This window comes from Panthera pardus, unplaced genomic scaffold, assembly GCF_024362965.1.
Source record: "Panthera pardus isolate Hobbes unplaced genomic scaffold, ASM2436296v1 HiC_scaffold_18, whole genome shotgun sequence".
NCBI lineage: Eukaryota > Metazoa > Chordata > Mammalia > Carnivora > Felidae > Panthera > Panthera pardus.
Genome location: NW_026526743.1, coordinates 19403518 through 19411535, shown reverse-complemented (window position 1 = coordinate 19411535; position 8018 = coordinate 19403518). Strand labels below are relative to the sequence as shown.

Sequence of the window (8018 nt, the reverse complement as noted above, 5' to 3'; positions counted from 1 at the left end):
CACAGGGTGCCCAGATGTTTGGTCATACTACTTCCGAAGGTATCTGTGAGTGTGCTTTCAGATGAGATTAACACGTGCGGTTGGTAGACGGGACAAAGAAGACTGCCCTCCCTCATTCAGGTGGGCCTCATCCAACCCGTTGAAGGTCTGAATAGAACAAAAAGACTGATCCTCTCATGAGTAAGAAGGAATTCTCCCTGCCTGACTATTTGACCTGGGACATCAGTTTTTTCCTGCCTTCAGAAGTGAGCTGAAACATTTGTTTTTTTCTGGGTCTCTAGCTTGCTAGTCACAGATTTTGGAATGTCACAGAGCCAATCTCCATATTCATGTGAGCCAATTCATTATAATAAATCTCTTTATATATATCTCTCTCTTTATAATAAATATTTTTATAATAAAAATTATTTATATTATATCTCATATAATAAACCTCAATAAATCTCTTTATATATATCTCTCTTTATAATAAATATTTTTATAATAAAAATTATTTATATTATATCTCATATAATATACCTCAATAATCGCTTCTCGGCCTTTTGGCTAAGATCAAGTGTAGTATCTGTTCTTATCAGTTTAATATACCTCAATAAATCTCTTTATATATATCTCTCTTTATAATAAATATTTTTATACTAAAAATTATTTATATTATATCTCATATAATATACCTCAATAAATCTCTTTATATATATCTCTCTTTATAATAAATATTTTTATAATAAAAACTATTTAAATTATATCTCATATAATAAACCTCAATAAATCTCTTTATATATATCTCTTTATAATAAATATTTTTATAATAGAAATTATTTATATTATATCTCATATAATATACCTCAATAAATCTCTTTATATATATCTCTCTTTATAATAAATATTTTTATAATAAAAATTATTTATATTATATCTCATATAATAAACCTCAATAAATCTCTTTATATATATCTCTCTTTATAATAAATATTTTTATAATAGAAATTATTTATATTATATTTCATATAATATACCTCAATAAATCTCTTTATATATATATATCTCTCTTTATAATAAATATTTTTATAATAAAAATTATTTATATTATATCTCATATAATAAACATATATATATATATATATATATATATATATATATATATATAGCTGTCGTATTGGTTCTGTTTCTCTGGAGAATCTGACTGATACAGGCAACCACCAACCAGTGGGAAAAGGGAGCAAGTGGATTAATGCCTCAGCTTCCTGTCCTTCTGAGGGACAATTCTGAGGAGTACCCCATGTGGTTTCTCTGGCCACCGCAGTCTCCAGCCCAGTCATGCACCTGCACGGGAGTCTCTCCCTTCCCTGCTCTGCTCCCTCTGTGCTCACCCTCTGCTTCCTGGACTCACTCCTACACCCACAGCTGAGTCTCAGGCTGGCTCACAGCAAGACCCAACCCGGACACGTCCTAGGTGCTGCCAATTCCACCAAAAGACACATCCGCTCAGCCCCTGGTCTGGGGATTCCACCCACAGGTCTGTCTGACGGTGTCCGTACGGCTTCCTGTGGCTGCTCTAACAAATTACCATGAGCTTGACGGATTGAAGCAACAGAAAGGTATTCATTCTCCCACGGTCCTGGAGGTCAGAAGTTACGAAGCTGTGTCCCTGGGCTGAAATCAAGGTGTCAGCGGGCCTACACTCCTTCGAGAGGCTCTAGGGAACGATTTGGCCCATGCCTCTTTCAGTGTCTGTGGTCATTGGCGTTCCTTGGCTTGTGGCCACATCGCTCCTGTCTTTGCTTCCATGGTCACATTGCCTCCTCCTCTTCTGTGTGTGTCAAATCTCCCCCTGCCTTCCTTTCATAAGGATACATGTGATGGCATTTAGGGCCCACCTGGATAATCCTGGATAATCTCCCCATCTCAAAATCCTTAACTTAAGCATGGCCATAAAGCCTTTTTTTGCCATTATAAGGTCACATCTGATATCTTTTTTTAAGTTTATTCATTTATTTTGAGACAGAGCATGCAAGCAGGGGAGGGGCAGAGGAAGAGGGGGACAGAGGATCCAAAGCAAGCTCTGTGCTGACAGCAGAGCCCAATGAGGGGCTTGAACTCACAAACCGTGAGGTCACGATCTGAGCCAAAGTCGGACGCTTAACCGACTGAGTCACCCAGGTGTCCCTAGAATCTGTTATTGCTGAAGGGCCATTATTCAGCTATCACAATCTTACCATGACCAGTCCTGTGACTATTGCAGAAGGCCTCCTTTATGACCCCATCAAATCCATTCTCCAGGCTGTCACCAGAGATACCCTTCTGGAAGGCAAACTGGATGGTCTTCTGCTGCCTGCAGACCGGTGCTGATGGCCTAGGCAAGGCCGCAGCCCCCTTCACTGCCTCTCGCTCTCCAGCTCTAGCCCCAGATGCACCGGGGGCCGGGAAGGCTCTGGAGCCCTGTGCACACACGGAAGGGCCTGGCTCCAGGGTACTGCGGTCAGGCAGGAATGCAGATGCCAAATATTTAGGAGAGCCCAAAATTCCAGGTTTGTCGGTTTGGTTTTGAATGTAAAACCTCTTAGTGTTTAAATGTTGGCAGCTTATTTAAAAAGAAAATGTAACATAGTATAGGCCACACAAAGCGGTCTGCAGGCTGCCCTTCGGCAAACTCTCTGCCCAGCAGCTGGACCATGTTGCTCCTTTATGGCCCCAGGCCTTTGCCTGCTCTCGCCCCTTTGCTGGAAACACTCCCCTGACCATCCCGCCCCAGCCTCAGTATGCTCCTTGTCTGACAAATCCCTGTTCTCCTTTGCTCTTAGCTGGCACCTCTGGTGGCCTGAGTCCTGCCCCAGCTTACATCTGCAGGGATGGTGCCTGCCCACGGTCTCTGTCTCCCTCCAGACCCTGATCACCTCACGGATGAAGACGCATCCCCTGGTAGCAGAGAATCTGGCCCCTAGGGAGCACTCAACAGATATCTGCAGTATTATGACCATGTCTTCACCCTTAAGAAAACATCCAACGTTTTATTTTCAGAACATAGCCACAGAATCACCAAATTTGGAAGTATAAATATGGGTTAAAGTTGTTCCAAAATGAGCTCTTAAATTTAGACTTCAGGATTGTTTGGTCTACTCCGGCAAAGGACAGACGGGAACAAAATAGCTGTGGCCTGCATTTTCTGGGCAGATTCACCACTCACCGATTTGTACGTGGTCGGCTGAGAGCACTTGGCAGGTTGTCCCGCTGCTCAGGAAGCGGGACCCCTGCTCCCACCCGCACACCCCTTTATCCAATACACCAACACTACTGTGAGCACCACCAGTCATTCTTATGAGCGTGAATGGCGATCACTTCACTGTCTTGTGTAGACCAGCTTGACCTCACTTGGCCTTGTAGCATCCCACACCCCCCACTAGGAAGGAGATCAGGTGTCACCGCAATAGGAAAGTCGAGCTGCTGGGAGTTTACACTCTTGTATTAACTATTAGTGTAAAGGAACACACCATAAAGCATAGAATGCTTCCCTCATAATAACCAATACAGAGTAATGAAGCCAATGAATACAAAGTAGATTGCAAAATCAATCGGAGCATGGTCTAGGTGGGATTCAGGGAGGGGCGGGCAGCATACATTTGGCCCAAATGAGCTGGGAACAGCCATTCCTGAAACAGAATCGAGTGGCTTTGCGCTTTCCAAGCTGTCTGCCATCGGCACACATTACCCTTAGAACCCAGTAAAAAGATGAACATTTTACGTGTGTGGAGAAACTGTTAACTCCAATTAGCAGAGGCTTTCTAAGAGCCCACAATGCCACTGAACTTGGGAGTGGGGGTGGGGGACAACGGGAGGTGGGCAAGACTTTGCCCTCCAGGAATTTGTCACACACTTGGCAAACATGAGCATCACGTGTGGCACTCAGCCCACAGTGGGGGCCACGCTTGGTGGGCACCCAATGGGGGTGGCGCGGGCTGAGAGGGCCTCATGTCCCGGGAGAGAACTTGACGAGGCTTTCAGTTGCTATTTTCATACTGCTTTCATTTCACTCTGTGTGTGTGCGTGTTCCACATCTTCATTTTCTTGTCACTCATGTTACTGAAGCAAATGACTTGCTAAAGGAACAAAGTCTGGCACCAAAAGTGTTCTTTACGTTCACAGAGACCCGGGTTTCTGTCGGAGCACCGATGTGTTTGCGAGAGGCCCCAAGCGCGTGGCCCCTCCCGAGAAGCATCTCCCAGGCACACTGGCTCTCTGAGGGACCATTTCAGTGCCCGGCATACATAAATGATGCTGATTAAATCTTGATGGATTACAGATCAATCCACACATCTTCTCTAACCCTGGACAGCGAAGCCTGATGGCGATGGGAGCATTCTGGAGACAGTGGAGTCATGCCTCCTGACTTTCCCCAGGTAGAACGCACTAAGCAGATTTGGGGGCTGCCGAACTCCTCTAAGTCAATATTGCGACATCACTGTGAACTTGAGCCTCATGCGGTGACCTGAAATGCTCGCTCCATAGACAGGACTTATCTGAGAAGAAGGTGCTCTCACCCATGGAGGTGAGCTGGGGCCCAGGGATTCCTAAGTTAGAAAGGGGTCCAGATCTGGGTCCCCTGGCTCCGCCTCCTGCCTGGCGCAAGCCTGACCACCCACCATAGGGAAGAGGGACTTTGTTTAAAAAAGGGGGGGGGGGCATACCATATTAGGGTTGGTACAGCTTGCAATTGTCATTTTACAGCCAATTGAGAAGCAGCAGTGTATTCTGGTGGTGACGAATTCATCGTCATGTCCAACACCACCTGGACGGTGGGTGTGAACGTGTCTGGATTTTCCATTCTGTAGCTAGAACCCCGTAAACTGTGAAGGGGGAAGTCTCACATAGCTACAAGCCACAACTGCTGGATCTACAAATAGGAGGCATTAATTCACTCTGATGCTTAGTCCCTAGGCTGGCAGCCTCCTCCCAGGCAGCCCTCACCCTCCCATCCCCCAAGACTTGATCGTTGAACCTCAGAATCTCCTCCCAGTCTGTACTGGTTCAGACCTGGCTGGCTCTTGCCATGATGGTAAAAAAGCCTCTGCCATCGGATGGCAGGATGCCTTGGAAAGCATTGTGACAGGTGCCCCTGTTGTACACCTGGGTGGCAAAAGCCTCCTCTATATATTCAAACCTGCCCTAAATCCTTCCATCCTCTTCACCCGGGGCCCTCCTGCAAACCCTCCAGAATCATTCCGAGTGGGAACCTGGATGAGTCCTTGCAGCCCCTGAACACACTGTGCACATTCGCATCTCCTTGCTGTGCACCTGCTGCTCCTTGTCTATCTTCAGCCCCATTCATCCCGTAAGACTCCGTGTCACCTCCCCTGTGATGCCACCCTCTCCCGGCTGCTGCTTTGGCACTTAGCAGTGTGTTCCCTATATCTCTGCAAACATGTGTCACTCTGCCTGTCTCTCGTAAGCTTCGTAAAGCCAGGAGATGGTGTCTTTTTCATCTTTGCATCCCCGGTTACTTGCACCGACCCTAGCAAAAGGCAGGTGCTCAAATCCCGTTTGAGGAACCGAACCGAGTGTTCAGGAAGTACTGCGTGCCACGCTGCCGCCCGAATCTTCGGCACAATTCTCAAGGTCAAACAGGTAGAGGCTCTCACAGAGGCGGCTGGTTTTGCCTGGGAAGTTCCTGGCCGACTAGTATCCACTGCCAGCTGTGTCCCTGCTCCCTACATTGGACGGTTCCTGCACCCAGGGCTGGAGCTGTGCGGAGGGCCAGTGTGCCACAGAAGCCAAGCACACTTCTGCATCCTCCCCTAGAGTCCTACAGACCTGCTCCTGCAGAGCCAGGGGGCCCGCCTGGGGCTGACACACATTGGTATGAACGGTGTGAACAGTAATAGTGCAGTGAGAAACACCCCGCTGACGTCCAGGATAAAAGGCTGGCCTTCGGGACCCGACTGCTGTTCCCTGCCCCTGCAGCTGTCTCTCCTTTCACTCACTCACTCTCTAGCCCTGGCAGTCCAGTCCCTCACACCCCCCTGCAATGGGCTGGGCTGTGCGTCCCACACATTTGTGTGCACGGTGTTCCCCGCCTTCAAGGCCATCTCCACGTGGCAAGTTCTCTTGCTCCCCAGCAGCCCTTGCAGACATCCCTCCCTCTGGGACCTCAGTCCCAACTCCCTTCCTCTGTGCAGGCTCCAGATCGCGCGCCACTCTGTGTGGTACAATTTGCTGCTTCTCTGGTTCTTTCCTCCATCTGCATATGGTGTCCTGAGGACGGAGATGGTCTCTGCATGCTGGGGCTTCCCTCAGGGCTGGGGCAGTGTTTGGCATTCAGCAAGTGCTCAATGTGTGCTTGTGGGCACAAAAATGGATATTCGTGACGGTGGAAAAAGCACTCTAGAAAACAGCTACCATGGTGTGTGCCCTTCCCAGGAGGAGCAGGTATAAAATTCTACTTCCTAAGAAATATTTGAAAATCTTTCGCCTGAATCTCTGCAAGTGAGCATGTACGATTACTGCAAATGCTATGGATGACTGGAAAGGTTAACCGTGTTTAAGATATTAATTAACCACAAAGACTGATAATGGGGTTCTTTAATCAGGCTCCGCAGCAGAGACACCTAGATCTGGTGGGGTTGAGCCCCTTCCTTTCTTTACTTTCTCTACCCACCTGCCTTTCAGCCAATGAGAGTTCACTGCCTCTTCCTATTCTCCTTTGACTGGAATACTTAATTTTCACCAAGTAGTTGGAGAGGAAGCCGCTGAAACTGCTTTCTAAAGGGCCGTATGCAAGTAGGAAAAGGAGGCAACATGTTGTTTAAAGATACTATTGTTCCTGGGGTTGGATCCATGGTCTGATCAAGCCAAAATATCATTTAAAAATTTTAAATCTTCTTTTAAAGGCACACGAACACATCTAAACCCCCAATTCCGCTAAGGGGGATCTCTACTACAAAAGAATTACCTGCTGTGCCCTGTTTCTTCCCCAGCAGGCGGGGCCCAGGGGAGGCTGGGGAGAAGTTTCTGGTCAAACACCCTCCTTGGAGGCCGGGATTTCAGAGGCTTCCCTCCCTCTGCGAGCGAACAACAAGCCGCCAGACCAGGCTCCGAGAGCTCACATAGAGCAGCTGTGTTTCTCACTCAACACCCTCTTTCGCCAGACGAAGGACACTGATTCACAGAGAGGAGACACACATGCCAGGCCATTTTTCCTACACTGACAAGAAGTAAATTAGGAAATCATGTACGTACAATACAGGAGTCGTGCCTTCCTATTGATCACATGTGATTTACATCTTACAGAGATGTGAGTTCTCGTATTCTCACTCCACAAGGAAAATCTCAATGATTTATTCATTTCAAATAAAAAATAGAAGGTAGATGAGAAGAATGACTTCACAGACGCCTCGTTCTCGGGGCACTGGTGCGAGGCTCTCGCGCGCACTGCCCGAAGGGCTCCGTGTGCAAGTCCCTCTAATTAACAAGGTGAATCAGGCGGCAGCTCTCTAATTAGTGAGCATGACAAGCCGGCGGAAACAGGCAGACAGACTGGTACACAGAGCTGGCCAACAAAGGCACAGCACATTCCGAATTAAAAAAAAAAAATGCAGATTTCTGCCAAATAACTATTAAAAGTAAGATGTTTGGCGGGGGGAGAACACCTCATTCTGATGCTCGCGTCTCATGTGCACCCCTCACCCATTCTCAGGGATTACCAGCTCTTTGGCAAGACAGGGTTTCCCTCAGCTCTTTGTGCAACATTTCCAGGCAAGGCGGGCATTTTTACTTGAAATAAGAATCAACATCTTCATTTGGGAGTTCTGATCGATTTGTGTGTGTTTTAGCCCAGGAAGTAGTACCTGCCACTTTTCATTCCTAATTCTTCCAAAAACTGGAGATGGCTGATGCAAAACCCTCTCCGGAGACATACTCAGAGCTGCTCAGTCCCACGGGACCTGCGGCAAGGAGGCCCCAAAGGGCAGAAACAAATGGAGACTCCCAACTCTCCAAAGAGGGGCAGAGCCCATGCAGGGCCACAC

At 47.3% G+C, this 8018-nt stretch overlaps 1 pseudogene; it reads left to right on the top strand.

Annotated features, from left to right (window-relative positions):
• The first annotated feature begins 526 nt into the window (after window positions 1-526).
• Window positions 527-620, top strand: LOC128778103 (U2 spliceosomal RNA; annotated as a pseudogene).
• The last annotated feature ends 7398 nt before the right edge of the window (window positions 621-8018 follow it).